This window comes from Schistocerca gregaria, chromosome 4 (genome assembly GCF_023897955.1).
Source record: "Schistocerca gregaria isolate iqSchGreg1 chromosome 4, iqSchGreg1.2, whole genome shotgun sequence".
In the NCBI taxonomy this organism is placed as follows: domain Eukaryota; kingdom Metazoa; phylum Arthropoda; class Insecta; order Orthoptera; family Acrididae; genus Schistocerca; species Schistocerca gregaria.
The window spans coordinates 186,834,749-186,851,081 of record NC_064923.1 but is presented as its reverse complement, the minus strand read 5'-3'; the positions used below and the strand labels follow the sequence as shown (position 1 = coordinate 186,851,081).

The 16,333-nt window shown below is 51.2% G+C and overlaps 1 non-coding gene and 1 pseudogene across 1 annotated transcript; one reads left to right on the top strand and one right to left on the bottom strand.

The window, feature by feature from the left end:
* Positions 1-3,321: 3,321 nt before the first annotated feature.
* On the top strand, positions 3,322-3,396 carry Trnas-cga (transfer RNA serine (anticodon CGA)). The gene has a single exon. It is a non-coding gene; the product is annotated as a tRNA-Ser (tRNA).
* Positions 3,397-6,537: 3,141 nt separating this feature from the next.
* On the bottom strand, positions 6,538-8,824 carry LOC126267651 (prisilkin-39-like; annotated as a pseudogene).
* Between the last annotated feature and the right edge of the window lie 7,509 nt (positions 8,825-16,333).

Sequence of the window (16,333 nt, the reverse complement as noted above, 5' to 3'; positions counted from 1 at the left end):
GAGGACGACATCGCAGATGTAGGCGTCATGGTCAGAGAAAGCCAGAGGCCATACTTCGGCATGTCGAGTGTCGGCAGCAAGGGAACGTGTGAGGTATATACGATCGAGACGACTAGATGAATGCGCCGTATAATATGTAAAACCTGCACGGGTGCCATGCACCTTTGACCATGTGTCAACAAGCAGGAGTCTGTCGATGATGACGGAGAGGGCCGCACAAGGGGAATGATGCGGTAATTGATCTTCAGGCCTTTGCGTGGAGTTGAAATCGCCACCGAGGACCATATCATCTAGGGGACCTCAAACAGCGGCGTTACCTCGTCAATAAAGAAAGTGTGTCGATCACGACGTCGACTGGAGCCGGACGGCGCATATACATTGAGGATACGGACGCCGAACAGCGTGAGGGAGTCCAGAACGGAGGAGGATGGCAACTCCACTACCGTTGTCAGAAGCATGGGAGATGTGTGCCACGTAGCCAGTGGGGGCATGGAAATCGGCGACAAACACTTCTTGGAGGAGGGCAATGTCGACATCAGCAGCATAAATGGTCTCACGGAACATAGCCAGTTTATGGGGGGCCCGAATGGTGGCCAGATTCATCGTCGCTATGCGGTAATGTTGGGGGCGTGCTCCCACCATTGGCACAGATGTTCCGGCAGAGATGTCTGGCTGGCGTGTAACATCTGACGTAGTCACCGTTGTCGTAATCACTGGCTGGAAGGTGGGTCAGGCACCTCCATGGGGCACTGCCTGATGGGAGGACCACCATCTCGAACTGCTCCTTCGTCGATATCATCAGCCCAGGAGACTGGAACAGACGGTGAGCGACTGTCACACTCCTCGAGGGCGAGTTGTAGCGACGCTGCTGTAGTGGGGTCCAGGGAGGCACCCTCCTTGGAATCCGTCATATTCGTGTGAGATCGTTCTTCAGATGGGACATCAGGAGCAGCCTCTCCTGTCGTCAGAACGCTCGAAGGGAGATCACTGTCGTGTATCAGCTCCACTGCCTGTGATGCCATATGAAGAAGTGTGTCGTCAGATGGCGTTTGACTCCTCTTCTTCCGTTTTCTGGGCGACCGTTGCTTTCGGAGGTGCTGTTCTGAATCAGAATGTGGATGTTCGATGTCCGAGGTCGCGCCAGTCTGAAGAAAGGCAGAGGTAGGCACCGCATTCGCGTCGATGTCCATCGAGCTCTGGAGAGTTGGTGGTGTCGTAGCCGTCAGAGGAGATGGTGCCGGTGAGGCCATGGCAGCACCGTCATTTCCAGTGGGGAGTGCCGGGTGGAGAAGAGGTGCTTCCTGAAGTGACGCATCGGGGCTGCGTACGGCTGTGGCGTAGCTATCTGGTAAAGAAGCGGCCGTCACTTTGGGAGCTGAGTCACTGGTCGGGACCTGGAGCAAACGTCGGCGGAGACATTCTGACCGAACATGGCCCTCCTGTCCGCAAACGGCACACTTCCGCGGCTGGCCATCATACATAACGATGGCTCGCACGCCACCTATCAGCAGATAGGATGGTACATGTTTGGAGAGTTCGATTTTGATTTGGCGGACACCATTCAACACGTTGTATGTCGTGAATGTCTGCCATTTCTCCGCGATGTGCCCCACAACATTGCCATAGGGTCGGAAAGCTTCGACGACCACATCTTGCGGCACTTCGAAAGGGAGCTCAAAAACCCGGATTGTTCGAAGTCCGAAACCAGCGTGATCGACCGTCACCTCTCCAATATGCCCGTCAGAATGTTTGAACTTGAGTCCGCGTGCGTGTTGTCGAACTACGTTAGCACACGCTTCCTCCGCCGTCATCTTAATATAGACGATGCTGCTAGCGATAAAGAAATGAATACCTATCACTTCCTGAGGGTCCAGACGTAGCTCTTCGCGAATGAACTGCTCAATTTCAAAAGCGCGTGGTCTAGCATGTTCGGCTTGGAATGTTACTTTAACTGTCGCTCGGCGGTAACAGTGCGCCATGAGGTGCAATAGAAATGGACGCTACACAACACGAAATACCGCGACGCGGAAGTAAACAAACTACGGTGCGCTGTCCGGCGCGCGGAGCCGGTCCGCACGCGACCACGGCCGAAAGCCGACTACCTCCAACTGAGCTACCGAAGCACGACTCACGTCCGGTACTCACAGCTTTACTTCTGCCAGTATCCGTCTCCTACCTTCCAAACTTTACAGAAGCTCTTCTGCGAACCTTTGCAGAACTAGCACTCCTGAAACAAAGGATACTGCGGAGACATGGCTTAGCCACAGCCTGGGGGATGTTTCCAGAAAGAGATTTTCACTCTGCAGCGGAGTGTGCGCTGATATGAAACTTCCTGGCAGATTAAAACTGTGTGCCCGACCGAGACTCGAACTCAGGACCTTTGCCTTTCGCGGGCAAGTGCTCTACCAACTGAGCTACCGAAGCACGACTCACGTCCGGTACTCACAGCTTTACTTCTGCCAGTATCCGTCTCCTACCTTCCAAACTTTACAGAAGCTCTTCTGCGAACCTTGCAGAACTAGCACTCCTGAAAGAAAGGGTACTGCGGAGACATGGCTTAGCCACAGCCTGGGGGATGTTTCCAGAATGAGATTTTCACTCTGCAGCGGAGTGTGCGCTGATATGAAACTTCCTGGCAGATTAAAACTGTGTGCCCGACCGAGACTCGAACTCGAGACCTTTGCCTTTCGCGGGCAAGTGCTCTACCAACTGAGCTACCGAAGCACGACTCACGTCCGGTACTCACAGCTTTACTTCTGCCAGTATCCGTCTCCTACCTTCCAAACTTTACAGAAGCTCTTCTGCGAACCTTGCAGAACTAGCACTCCTGAAAGAAAGGATACTGCGGAGACATGGCTTCCTGGAAACATCCCCCAGGCTGTGGCTAAGCCATGTCTCCGCAATACCCTTTCTTCAAGGAGTGCTAGTTCTGCAAGGTATGCGCGAGAGCTTCTGCGAAGTTTGGAAGGTAGGAGGCGAGATACTGGCAGAACTGAAGCCGTGAGGACGCGTCGTGAGTCGTGCTTTGGTAGCTCAGTTGGTAGAGCACTTGCCCGTGAAAGGCAAAGTTCCCGAACTCGAGTCTCGGTCCGGCACACAGTTTTAATCTGCCAGGAAGTTTCATATCAGCCCACACTCCGCTGCAGAGTGAAAATCTCATTCTGGAAACATCCCCCAGGCTGTGGCTAAGCCATGTCTCCGCAGTATCCTTTCTTTCAGGAGTGCTAGTTCTGCAAGGTTCGCAGAAGAGCTTCTGTAAAGTTTGGAAGGTAGGAGACGGATACTGGCAGAAGTAAAGCTGTGAGTACCGGACGTGAGTCGTGCTTCGGTAGCTCAGTTGGTAGAGCACTTGCCCGCGAAAGGCAAAGGTCCCGAGTTCGAGTCTCGGTCGGGCACACAGTTTTAATCTGCCAGGAAGTTTCATATCAGCGCACACTCCGCTGCAGAGTGAAAATCTCATTCTGGAAACATCCCCCAGGCTGTGGCTAAGCCATGTCTCCGCAGTATCCTTTCTTTCAGGAGTGCTAGTTCTGCAAGGTTCGTAGTAGAGCTTCTGTAAAGTTTGGAAGGTAGGAGACGGATACTGGCAGAAGTAAAGCTGGGAGTACCGGACGTGAGTCGTGCTTCGGTTGCTCAGTTGGTAGAGCACTTGCCCGCGAAAGACAAAGGTCCCGAGTTCGAGTCTCGGTCGGGCACACAGTTTTAATCTGCCAGGAAGTTTCATATCAGCGCACACTCCGCTGCAGAGTGAAAATCTGATTCTGGTAAGTCAAATGTATTGGGAAACCTCGAAAATAAGAGATTCGATGCTTTTAATATGTGTTATAAAGGGATTATGAAAAGTAATTGAACAAAATAAATGAGGGACTCTCCACAGCATCGTCGGGGAACGAAACATGTGCAAAACACTGACGAGAAGTGGGGAGAAGATGGCAGACATCACAGAATGACTTTTGGAGTACTACAGGGAGGCGTAGATCGATAGTAAGCTGTTGCCGAAGACAGTGTTTGGAACTCTCTAAATGGTGAGCTCAAAATTGCCTGACGCATGAATTATGAAAGCTGTTGTTAGAATGGATCTCTTACTTATAATGCAGATGTAGTCATTATTAACAACTAAAATTGCAAATTATAATAGACATTTGATTTCTTCCAAGCAGTGTATGTTAAGTACGCGAAAATTTGCACAGTTGGGGCCCTAGTTATCGCACGACTGTGAAACAGAACAGTCGTCATTAACAAGAAACAAATCCTCTTCATGACATTTTACACTTACCGGATGGATATATCTGATGAACAGTGTCCGTCACTACGTAAGTGCAAATGCGCATCGTATGAAATATTTCTTCTACTTCCGCATAATCTATACTGCACGAATCGCTACATAGTAAGCAGCAGACTATTTTTTCTGTTATTTGTCCGTTATTAATATTTTTTCCTCAGTCAATACACATTGCATATATACAGCGTGGTCCAATGATCGTGACCGGGCCAAATATCTCTCGAAGTAAGCGTCAAACGAAACAACTACAAAGAACGAAACTTGTCTAGCATGAAAGGGGAAACCAGATGGCGCTATGGTTGGCCCGCTAGATGGCGCTGCCATAGGTCAAACGGATATCAACTGCGTTTTTTTAAAAATAGGTACCTCCATTTATTATTACTTATTCGTGTAGTACGCAAAGAAATATTAATGTTTTAGTTGGACCACTATTTTCGCTTTGTGACAGATGGCGCTAAAATAGTCACAAACATATGGCTCAAAATTTTAGACGAAAAGTTGGCAACAGGTAGCTTTTTTAAATTAAAATACAGAACGTGGGTACGTTTGAACATTTTATCTCGGTTGTTCCAATGTGACACATGTACCTTTGTGAACTTATCATTTCTGAGAACGCATGCTGTTACAGCGTGATTACCTGTAAATACCTCATTAACGCAATAAATGCTCAAAATGATATCCGTCAACATCAATACATTTGGCAATACGTGTAATGATGTTCCTCTCAACAACGAGTAGTTCGCCTTCCGTAATGTTCACACATGCATTGACAATGCGCTGATGGATGTTGTCAGGCGTTGTCGGTGGATCACGATCGCAAATATCCTTCAACTTTCCCCACAGAAAGAAATCTGGGGACGTCAGATCCGGTGAACGTGCGGGCCAATCTACTTGTCGTGGAATATGCTATTCAATAGCGTTTCAACAGCACGCTAGCCATGTGCTGGACATCAATCATGTTGGAAGTACATCGCCATTTTGTCATGCAGTGAAACATCTTGTAGTAACATCGGTAGAACATTACATAGGAAATCAGCATACATTGCACCATTTAGATTGCCATCGTTAAAATGGGGGCCAGTTATCCTTCCTCCCATAGCGCCGCACTACACATTAACCCGCCAATTTCGCTAATGTTCCATTTGTCGCAGCCATCGTAGATTTTCCGTTGGCCAATAGTGCATGTTATGCCGGTTTACGTTACCGCTGTTGGTGAATGAAGCATTGTCGCTAAATAGAACGCGGGCAGAAATTCTGTCATCGTCCCATAATTTCTCATATGCCCAGTGTCAGAACTGTACCGTAGTTTTAAAATCGTCGCCATGCAATTACTGGAGCATAGAAATATGGTACGGGTGCAATCGATGTTGATGTAGCATTCTCAACACCGACGTGTTTGAGATTCCCGATTCTCGTGCAGTTTGTGTGCTACTGATGTGCGTATTAGCCTCGACAGCAGCTAAAACATATACTTGGGCTTCGTCATTTGTTGCACTTGATGGTGGACGTTTCACATGAACACTTCCTGTTTTCATAAGTAACGTAACTATCCGGTGAACGGTCCGGACACTTGGATCATGTCTTCCAGGATACCGAGCAGCATACATAGCACACGCCCTTTGGGCATTTTGATCTCAATAGCCATACATCAACACGATATCGACCTTTTCCGCAATTGGTAAATGGTCCATTTTAAGACGGGTAATGTATCAGGAAGGAAACACCGTCCGCACTGGAAGAACGTTGCTTGATATCACGTGACTATTACAGTGCCATCTATCACTAAGGGAAGAAAGTGGTACTACTAAAAAATTCACATTTCTATACGTACTACACGAATATGTAATAAAAAACGGAGGTTACTATTAAAAAACATGGAGTAGATATCAGTTTGACCTACAGCAGCGCCATCTAGAGGGCCAACCAAAGCGCCATCTGGTTTCCCCCTTCATGCTAGACGAGTTTCATTCTTTGTAGCTTTTTCGTTTGATGCTTATTTCGTGAGATATTTGCCCCAGTCACTATCAATGGACCATCCTGTATACTGCTTGATATGAATTCCCTTCAAGTGAGCAGTCTTCCACCATGGGCCACACAACTATTTAGTGAAGTATTTTGTAAATGTACTAAAGCTTCTCACCATTATGTAACTGCAGCAACTGCCTGTATGAGCGTCATATACCATGTCACCCATCTCCGTCAGTAAGTAAGAAGAGTACCGCGCTTTGATCACTGCATAGACCTTTATCAAAGATTTAGGAGTTGCAGACGCAGCAGCGGACGACCAGCCAGCCAGTAAGCCAGCCAGGAGGCCAGCCAGCGAGCCAGCCAGCGAGCCAGCCAGTGAGCCAGCCAGTGAGTCAGCCAGCGAGACAGCCAGACAGCAAGCCAGCCAGCGAGACAGCCAGTGAGCCAGCGAGCGAGCCAGCCAGCGAGCCAGCCAGTGAGCCAGCCAGCGAGCCAGCCAGTGAGATACCCAGCGAGTCAGCCAGTGAGCCAGCCAGCCAGCGAGTTAGCCAGGGAGCCAGCCAGCGCGCCAGCCAGCGAGCCAGTCAGTGAGTCAGCCAGCAACCCAGCCAGACTGCAATCCAGCCAGCAAGCCAGAGAGAGAACCAGCTAGCAAGCCAGCCAGCGAGCTACCCAGCGAGTCAGCCAGTGAGTCAGCCAGTGAGGCAACCAGACAGCGAGCCAGCCACCGAAGCAACCAGACAGCGAGCCAGCCAGCGAGGCAACCAGACAGCGAGCCAGACAGCAAACCAACCAGTGATCTAGCCAGTGAGCCACGCAGCGTTCCAGTCAGCAAACCAACCAGTGATGCAGCCAGCCAGCGAGCCAGCCAGTGAGCCAGCCAGCGAGTTAGCCAGGAAGCCAGCCAGCGAGCCAGCCAGAGAGCCAGCCAGTGGACCAACCAGTGAGCCAGCCAGTGAGCCAGCCAGCAAACTAGTCAGTGAGCCAGCCACCGAGCCAGCCAGCGAGCTACCAAGCGAGTCAGCCAGTGAGCCAGCTAGTGAGGCAACCAGACAGCGAGCCAGCCAGCGAAGCAACCAGACAGGGAGCCAGCCAGCGAGTCAACCAGACAACGAACCACACAGCAAACCAAACAGTGAGCTAGCCAGTGAGCCAACTAGCGTCCCAGCCAGCGAGCCAGCCAGTGAGTCAGCCAGTAAGCCAGCCAGACAGCAAGCCAGCCAGTGAGCCAGAGAGAGCCAGCGAGCGAGTCAGCCAGCGAGCCTGCCAGCGAGCAAGCCAGCAAACCAGAAAGCGAGCCAACCAGCGATCCAGCCAGCGAGCCAGCCAGCAAGCCAGCCAGTGACTCAGCCAGTGAGTCAGCCAGTGAGCCAGCCATACAGTAATCTAGCCAACTAGCCAGCCATTGAGGCAGCGACCGAGCCAGCCAGTGAGCCAGCCAGCGAGCCAGGGAGAGCCAGCCAGCGAGCCAGCCAGCGAGCCAGACAGCGAGCCAGACAGCGAGCCAGCCAGCGAACTGGCCAGCGAGCAAGCCAGGGAGCCAGCTAGCAATCCAGCCAGCGAGCCAGCCAGACAGTAACCTAGCCAACGAGCCAGCCATTGAGCCAGTGAGCGAGCCAAACAGCGAGCCAGCCAGCGAGCCAGCCAGCGAGCTAGCCAGCGAGGCAACCAGTGAGCCAGCCAGCGAGGCAGCCAGACAGCGAGCCAGCGAGCCAGCCAGAGAACCGACCTACAAGCCAGCCAGCGAGCCAGACAGGGAGCCAGCCAGCGAATCAGCCAGCGAGCCAGCCAGCGAGGCAGCTAGCGAGCCAGCCAGCGAGCCAACCAGACAGCGAGCCATATGGCAAGCCAGGCAGCCAGCCAGCGAGCCCGCCGGTGAAGCAATAAGTGAGCCAGCCAGCGAGGCAACCAGACAGCGAGCCAGCCAGCGAGCCAGCCAGCGAGCCAGCCAGCGAGCCAGCCAGCGAGCCAACCAGACAGTGAACCATATGGCAAGCCAGGCAGCCAGCCAGCGAGCTAGCCAGCGAGGCAATAAGTGAGCCAGCTAGAGAGGCAGCCAGACAGCGAGCCAGCCACAGCCAGCAAACCAGCCAGCGAGCCAACCAGTGAGGCAACCTGCAAGACAGCCAGCGAGGCAACCAGACAGCGAGCCAGACAGCAAACCAACTAGTGATCTAGCCAGTGAGCCACCCAGCGTTCCAGTCAGCATACCAACCAGTGATGCAGCCAGCCAGCGAGCCAGCCAGTGAGCCAGCCAGCATGTTAGCCAGGGAGTCAGCCAGCGAGCCAGCCAGAGAGCCAGCCAGTGGGCCAACCAGTGAGCCAGCCAGTGAGCCATCCAGCAAGCCAGAGAGCACACCAGCCAGCGAGCCCGCCAGCGAGCCAGCCAGCGAGTCAGCCAGCGAGCCAGCCAGCATGCCAGCCAGTGATGAAGGTAGCCAGCGACCCAGACAGCGAGGCAACCAGCCGACAAGCTAGCCAGCTAACAAGCAAGCAAACGAGACTGCCAGCCAGCCCGCCTGCCAACAGCAGCAGCAGCAGCAGCCCTCCCAGCAACCCAGCAGCAGCAGTCATGCCTGAAGCCTAGCAGACCAGCAGCCCACACAGCCCAGCAGCCCAGCATCCCAGCATCCCAGTAGCCTCTGCAGTCAGTCACATTACTGCCTGCAGCAGTGGAGTGAGGCTTTGGCCCCAGTTGGCATCCATATCATCTGTCTTTGTCTCCATGAGTTCCTCATCTTCTTTGTCCTGTCCTGTTCTTTTCCTTTTTCCTTCCTTTTTCCCCATGACAACACCCACCAGCACTACCACGACAACTGACATCGTCTATATCTCTCTGTCCACCAATGCCACCACGATTTCATGGTTTCCCCAGGGCTCCCCAACTCCATCCACCCCACTTCTCACCCTCCACCTCTTGCACTCTTCGTCGTCCCATCCCAAGGATCCTCTCCCTTAGCCTCCTCCTCTGATCCCTTCCCTCCCCTCCCTCATCTTTTTGATACTGTCCCTGCAGCCCCCACCAGGGTGGTGGCCTGGAGGGTCACGGCCCATGCACAACTGTCACCATCACCTTTTCCATCTTCTTCACCATCACCATAGCCATCTTGGACACGAGTGCCAGCAGGCATACCGGGACCTGCCACTTCCCATCATCTCCCAGTTGCTCCCATCCCCCACGCCTCTTCTCACTCTTCTGTCGCTCTTAAGTGCCCCAGTGGCACACCCAGCTCCTGCACTCCCAAAAAATCCCAGCCTCTGCCTCCTCACCCCTGGATGCAATGGATGTCTTCTCGCCTGTCCCTTCTACCGCCTCGTCTTCCTCTTCCTCCTTCGCGTCCTCCTACAAATACCTCCTGTCCCGTGCTGATCCTTCACTACCCGAGGCCCACAAACTCCTGCCAACACTTTCCTGGAGCCCCCATCTCCCTCCTCACTCCCCATTGGGACTCCAATCACATCACCTCCCCTAGATCCCACCCTGCGCTCTGACATCCTGTCCTGAATCCCCATCACCCGCTTTTTCCCCAATGATTACCTCAACCCTGCTCTGTCCTCGTCGCTATCCCACCAACCCCAATCCCTACGTCGTCTGCCAATCCTCACCACCGTTATCAATCGGCTTAGTCATACGATCATGGAGAAGGAGGTGTTGGTGGAGCTTAAGACCCACCTGTACCTGGAAATATGCGTGGTACTCCAGATTTTCACTCCTGCCAGCCCCACCCACCTTAAGCAGGTGTTTCCGAACACGCCCCTTCCCTTGACCTTCACCTGAAGGAGGGTGCCCTCCTTTTTCATCACCAACACCCAACATCCGAGTGCTGCGAGGGCCCTTTCTGCCCACACTGCAAACAGGCACACTTCCTCGGGCAGTGCTGCAACCTCCAGTCCCCTCCTTCCTGCAACACCTGAAACCTCCACACCCTACCTACTCCCAGAAGTGCAAGGTCCGAGCTCCCTCCCCACCACTACTGAACTCACCATCCCAGTCCACCCATTGGGCGCTGCAGTCCCTCCTGACAACTCCCTTCACCCTCCCCCACCACTGCCATGGACATCATTAGATTTGACACTGTTGTCCTCCAGTATGTCCACCCATTCCAGTGCCCCCACACCCTCCAGAAGATATCCGTCACCACTTGATCCATTTTCCACCTTAACATCTATGCCACCTATTCCCATGACCAAGCCCACTTCACCCTCTCCCGTCTCGCCACACTTCTCTTAAGTCCTATAATGGCTTCACAGCACCGTATCTTGTTCAATAACATTCCACAAACAAAAACCTCCTGCTCACACTGATGACCCACTGCATGGATGCCTTCCTCCTCAACGAAACCTTTCTTCAGCTCCAGCATACCATCCACACATAACCCTACCTCCTCTACTGCTCTGATAATCCTCTCCTGACAGCGCATAGTGGAGTAACCATTGGCCACCACCACCGGATCCCTGTTCAGCTCCAACCCCTCCTTCCTGACCCCACAGAACACATGATCTTCAGTCTCTTCTTCCCCGGCCTTACCATTACCTGCGCCACCATCTATGTTTGCCCTACTGCCACTATTCCTTTTGACTGCCTTTCCCACGTCGACCATACTTTCTCCTCCTATGTTGTTGCAGCCGATCTCAACATCCATAGTTATTTGCCACCCAGTGACAGTGGTGGCACCGGTTCCCATTCCCCAACACACCTTCCCTAAATGCAATACCACTCCCGATGTCATCCTCTCTTCCCCTAACCTCCTTGGCTGCATAGTGGTGGACGTCCTTCATCCTATTGGCAGTGATCATCTCCGTGTCCTCCTCACCATTCAAACGGTCGTCACCTCTATTCCGATACTCGCATCGACCCTCCCCCAAAATATATCCATAATTATTCACATGTCGAATCGAATGCCTACTAGGATACCCTCTCTACCCAGGTCGATAGCCACCCCCTCACCTACCACCACCCTGATGATGGTACCCATGCTGCCTCCTTCCTCCAGCAGACCTTGTCTGAGGCCATGGAGGCCCACATCTCTACTGTTGCCATCAACCTGCACCATCCCACTTCTTTCCCACAGGCTGTCCTCCTCCTCAGTGAATCCCGCCGTCTCTACCATGCCTTCCTTCACACACATGACCAGGACACACCACAATGCCACTTGTAACTACGATGACACATCAGAAATTTGCTCATGGCTAAGAAATGACGGGACTGGCGACACACATGCACCTGTCTTAATGCTACCCTTCCTATCAACTTGTCCAAGTACTGGTCAGCCTTCTGCTATCTTACCGGATCTTCCCCCTCCTCCTACTACCCTCTCCTTCATGATGACCAATCCTTCTCTGACAACCTTAGTAAGGCCAATCACTTTGCCTGCTACCTCTCTGATATCTTTACCCTCCCTGACCATCCCCAGTTCGATTACTCCCTCTTCCTGAGTATCTGCAATCGAACTGACACCTCTGTCCCTCCACTCGCTCCTGGCTTCCAGTACTTGGACATTACATACAAAGAACTCAATGCCCCCTTCATTACTCAGGATACCATCAATACACTCTGCACGAAATGCAACACCACTCCCGGTCATGATTGTGTTACCAATTGCCACCTCCGTGAAGCTCCCGCCTCCTTCCTCTTCACTCTGGCCAGGCTAAATCATGTGGTCTTGTCCACTTGTCCACCGGCTACTACCCCAACCTGTGGAAAACCTCCGATATCCTGATGTGCCCCAAACCCAACAAACTGTCATCTGCTGCCTCCTCCGACTGTCCCATCAGCCTTACCCCGGTCTTCAGCAAGGTCCTGGAATCCATCCTTACTCGATACATCCACCAGGATCTCCTCCAGCACTGCCTCCTTCTTACCAGTGTGGCTTTCGACCATCCTTCTCTGCTGATAACCTTCTCCTTCACCTCACTCATCTCCTCTCTGAACTACTCAATTCCCGTCGATCCACCATCCTCCATTCACTCGACCTTGAACATGCTTATGACCATGTATGGCATTCCTGTCTCCTGTTCAACCTCCCTTTCTATCAACTTTGTCTGGCTGATTTGGTCCTTTCTTTCCCAGCGTCCTTCCTATGTCAACCACCCATTACATGGATTCCTACACCTTCTAACCCTCCACCACCAGTGTGCCCTAAGGTTCCGTCCTCTCCTCCCTTGTCTACCTTCTATATATGGTGCACATGCCGCCACCTTCACCCTCTGTGCACCTTCTCCAGTACGCCAATAACACCGTCTTCCTTGCCATAGCCTCCACCCTGCAACACTCCCAACACATTCTCCAATTCCATCTTGATCGGTTTCCCACTTGGTCAACCAGTGGTAGCGCAAGGTCAATCCTTCCAAGACCCAGGCGATCATTGTGGGCAAAACCCCACTTCCTTCTGCCTCCTCAACTTCTATATCACTATTTACGGCCATCCTATCACCCTGACTCCCACCATCAAGTACCTTGGTGTTACCCTTGACCGTCGTCTATCCTGGAACCCCATCTCTGGACAATCCAAACAAAGGCACACTCCTGACTCCGTCTCCACAAGGTCCTTTCTGGCCGCACATTGGGTCTGGACTTCTCTACCATCCTCCACACATATAAATCCCTCATCCATCCTATCATCTGCTACATCCACACTGCCTAGATCTCCGCCCCTCCAACCTTTTACAAATCCCTTCAAATACTAGAACGCCATACGCTCTGCCTCACCTACGCATTCATCTTCCCTCCCCCACATGGATCTTGTCTGACCTCATTCTGTTCCCGCACCTCTTCCTTTTCCTCGAATGGATACAGATCCTCTACACCACCCATAAACATGATCCCTCTCACCTGCTTGTCTCTCCCATCCCCTCCCACCCCTGTCCGCTGCCGTGCCTGTATTCCCATGTTCCACCTGCTCTCCATCTCTCCACTCTCCATACCCTCGCCCAAGATTTCTTCCACCAACTTCCCCTCCCTGATTATGCCCTCATCCCCTCCATCTAACCCTCCTACCAACTTTGATCTTGCCCTTCCAACCCCTGTGTTTTTTCCCAAGGGCATCCTCTCTCCATTCTCTTCCTCCTCCCTTCCTCCCTCCCTCCTCCCCCTGGGCTTCACCTACCCCCCCATACCTTCTTTCCTCCCCCTCCCATCTCCTCTGCCACTGGCATCAACAACCTACCCTTTCCCGCCTCCCCCACCATTTCCTCTTTTGGCATGTCCCCGGACTAGTACAAGTACAGTGAACTTTTGCGCGCCAGAGATCGTCGCCAGTGATTTTGTGTGCAATCGTGTTAGTGATTCAGTGTTTCGTCATTGCTCCTTCGTTCACGGGTGCCATTTCTGTCGTGTTTGTTAGTGTCCGAGAGCTGAACGTTTTTATTTGGAAGCACCTGTGAACGACTTCATGTATTTTTAATTTGTGTGTCTACTGTTGTCTATCCACCGTGCTGTTTCGTTTTTCGATGTCTCCACTTGTACTGCATATATTACCTGTGACCGAAGAGCGGCGTAGTTTTGCCGCTGCCGGCCTACCTCGTATGAGGTTTCAAAATGACAATAAAGAAAAAAACAAACAAAAAAAAACGTATCACCACACACTATTCTTCCCAAGTATGTACATGCCACGGTTCGGTCCAACTATAAGCACTGATAGAGCAGAGAGCATCTGTTACGTATTTACTTCTCATGAGTATACACTTTTCTGCATTAAGTGCTTGTTATAATGATGTATATTACTGGGTCATGTTTGGAAGACCTTGCCCCAAATTAGCGGATAATGCTTAGTGACAGATATTTGTGCCATCCTGAAGTGTGTGAGATTGTATTACAAGTAATAACCTGCAGCATAATATACTGACCCTATCATAGTGGGCAACATCCTTAACTGTAATCACACTTCATCGAAATAATTTTAAGCGTTCTCATAAATGGAATTTTTCTAAAATTTAGTAGCGGACTAGGCTACATATTACATAATAATGTATTATCTTTAGCAGGTTACCTTGCGTCCCTGTATGGAATATCTTCACAAATTACTGAACAACAAACCTACTTGATTACCTAAGTTTATATTTATATGTACTCAGCAAGATGAATTTTGTGTGGTCGGGTTACCACAGATAAATGCTAGTTGGCGTTGAGAACGTTAGTAAGTATCACGTAGGTCACTATGACTTAATCCAACTTTAAGTTTAAGAAATTAATAATTTCTGTAATATTTAATGTTCACTGGAATGAAGAGCAGCTGAGTGTTTTTTTTTTTCCTTTGTTAGTGGTCTACACAGGCTGAGATGGAAATCAGCAGAGTCCACGGCAGCTGAAGACTACGAGTTGACGCTTTTCATTGCGAACAAGGAGACGGCAAAGACAATGGGCAACACTCGATTCAGCCTGCCAGGATGTGCGCACACACCCCCTCCTCCACCCCCCCCCCCCTTTCCTTCCCCACGCCCGTCCTCGCCGCTGCCACCGATGAGAGTCGACAGCACATTCAGAGAATGCTCTATCGACCTGAACGACTATCGTACTTCCAGCTACGTAAAGAGCACTTGCTGGCCACCTCTCCCGACTGGTATATATCCAGCTCGGCAACAACGGCAATCTAGCAATGCTCTACGGCAGCGGCGACGTTGTGATATCTGTAGTGTAGATAATGCTGATTGAAAAAATAACTTTTTTTTCCCAGGTTCCTTAGCACTACTAGCTTCCGTAAAGAGTAATCTAGACCTTTACAAGCCAGGAATCTTCTAAATGTCCTGCTAATGTGGCGAGGCATATATTGCAGACATTGTACGCTCAGTGGAAGAGACATACTGCGAAACATACGCTTAGAAGCCACACAGGATTACGCCAGGCAACAAAGTCAGCCTTCACCAAGCATTGTGCGAAAGCTGGCCACACAATAAAAGCAAGACGCTCGGATAGTCTTCTTACTTCTCCCATCGCATGGTTACGTGGTCATTGATAGTAGGGTCCAAGACGTAATGGTTATCAGAGATAGCGACCCTACAACGGGGTCAGGAGTGGAACATCGCACTGGAACGAGAAAAAACAAAACAGTTCTGCACAGTGCGGTCCGCGTCCGACGTCGAGAGCCGGAGACTGGTGGACGGACTTCGCTGCCCACTTCGCTTCCCAACCCCTCCTCCCCCTGACCCGTGGTGGCTGTGCGGACAACGAAAGGAGCAAAGGAGCCGAGGGGACGATGACCAATGTACCTAGTTTGCCTGCCGTAAGAGAGCAGCAGTCATCGGGAACTACCTGAAGACGACGAGAAGTCTGTTTTCCGTGGAGACCTTAAAGCTCTGAACTGGGTGGACATGTAACAGTTCTACAAGCCATCCTAGATGATTGGTGAAATATTCCCAGGGGTCGCAGGTATATCAAAATTCAGAAACTCAGGGCAGATGTAAACACATGCCTAATATAAGTTCGTAAGATTCCACAGTGAATGTCAATTTGAGCAAAATCACCTTGTGTATTAAGCTGCGTCATTATGCAACACTAAACAGCTAAAATAACATCGTTTCGACCGTCTTTGTAGCAGTGCTCTTCGCCGCAGTTCACTGCTGGAATCTGATAATGCTCTTCCTGTATATACTGCCTTATCTCGGTAGTTAGGTGGCTACCGACGTTATAAGCCATTGGACAATTCAAAGTTGTATTTACCATGGAAGGGTTACATAACAGTTAATCGGCAGCTTGTTTACAAGGGGAGTATTTTCCACCAGTGACACGTTAATGCCGCACGGCATTTCTCCTGAGGCCGTTTGTTTATGCTGCTGGAACTAGCTCATGGGGAGTATACTGTAAAAGTGTCTGAGGTGTTTGAACGAGTGAAATATGGACTAGGCTTCTATCAAACACTTGTTACTGCTGTTGTGGTATTCAGTCGGAAGACTGGTTTGATGCTTACTATATCTCTCGTCCCCCACTATGACCTATGACTTTTACCCCCCTCCCTCCCCCCAACACACACATTTACCTACAGTGCTAAATTGGTGAATCCTAGATGTCTCAGTATGTGTCAAAGTAACCGATAATACCTTCTTCTGGTCAGACTGCGCCACAAAATACTTTTCTCCCCAGTTCTGTTC